Source organism: Schistocerca piceifrons, chromosome 5 (assembly GCF_021461385.2).
Source record: "Schistocerca piceifrons isolate TAMUIC-IGC-003096 chromosome 5, iqSchPice1.1, whole genome shotgun sequence".
NCBI classification, from domain to species: Eukaryota; Metazoa; Arthropoda; class Insecta; order Orthoptera; family Acrididae; genus Schistocerca; species Schistocerca piceifrons.
Genome location: NC_060142.1, coordinates 606,132,108 through 606,133,664, shown reverse-complemented (window position 1 = coordinate 606,133,664; position 1,557 = coordinate 606,132,108). Strand labels below are relative to the sequence as shown.

At 41.2% G+C, this 1,557-nt stretch overlaps 1 pseudogene; it reads right to left on the bottom strand.

The window, feature by feature from the left end:
- Nucleotides 1-594: 594 nt before the first annotated feature.
- LOC124799909 lies at nucleotides 595-712 on the bottom strand (annotated as a pseudogene).
- Between the last annotated feature and the right edge of the window lie 845 nt (nucleotides 713-1,557).

Sequence of the window (1,557 nt, the reverse complement as noted above, 5' to 3'; positions counted from 1 at the left end):
GGAGATAAATCTTCAGTCCCTTTGTAACCCTCCTACCTCTCCGGCTAATTAGGATCTTCTATATGACCGTGTACCTAAAGTCTCTAATCTGTGGGGAAAATGCATCTACTCCGAAGAACAATGCGAAACCGGGAGATGAAAATTAAGCTATTATCGAATCGCCACTGATCAGTTCTTTAGCAGAGACGATTCCAAATAAAGTCTGGTTAACTTTATATATTTCTATTACGTAAACTAGTTTTTAATTAACAGTAGTTAGGAAAATTTGGATAAAAGTTTTAAAGACTGTTTACTCGTTGTGGACAGATACATTTTGTTACTTTACCCAACGTAATTTTGAATGTCGTAATTGTAGCGAGCGGAGGTGTTGTTTGAACTTACTCGTTGGTAAAGCACTCCGTCTTCAGGCCACAAGTGGCCCATCGGGACCATCCGACCGCCGTGTCACCCTCAGTTGAGGATGCGGATAGGAGGGGCGTGTGGTCAGCACACCGCTCTCCTGGTCGTTACGATGGTTTTCTTTGACCGGAGCCGCTACTATTCGGTCGAGTAGCTCCCCAATTGGCATCACGAGGCTGAGTGCACCCCGAAAAATGGCAACAGTGCGTGGCGGCCGGGATGGTCATCCATCCAAGTGCTGGCCACACCCGACAGTGCTTAACTTCGGTGATCTCACGGGAACCGGTGTTTCCACTGCGACAAGGCCGTTGCCTACTGGTTGCTAAAGTCTGTCATTTACTTAGAAGTTACTGTGGTATTTCTTAGTAATAAAAGTTATAAATTACGCCACGATCTATAAATTAGTACTGTGCTTTGACAGTGAAATTCAGTGTCCAAGTTACGTAAAGTTTTATTACCAATCATTTATTATGAAAGTTACTCTATTTTTAGCAGATGAATTAACACTGGCTTTTGTATCATTCTATTTTTGACATCGTACATACTACAGCCAAAGGTTTCATTAATACGTAATTGTTCAAAAGTTGGAAAAATTATGTTTTTATAATCTAATAACTTAATGTTCACTTCATTTTCTGATCATCTCGGTTTCTACAAAGGGATAGGATGGATACTACTGTGATAATGGCCTAAGAAATTTATTAACGTGACAATATGCACGAAAACAATGTTATTTAAGCAAGAAATTCCCATGACGCTGGTTAGCTTATTACAATTGTACTTATAAAAACTCTGTATCTTACTTCACTTCATGGTGCTGTTGGTTTGTCGAGTACCTTCATTTAGCGGTAAAATTTCGCACAGGTAGATCTTCTTTCCATACGGTAACCATTAACAAGGGCCCACAGTACTCTTGATGTCATGTGAATTACTGTTGCTGCATCTGTACTGTGCGCAATAAATGCCCATTTTTAAACATCTGCCAAAACAGCTATTTCAGTTTTCACTGCTCCGCACTTCGGAAACAGACTTTTTATCTCCGCACTTTTGCGTAGCCACTCCAACGAATAGACATAACCAGCGACACCAATTGTCTCCTCGCGACTCCGAAATGCTACCTATCTTGGCGCGCTTGCACGCCCAGCGATAATGCATTTA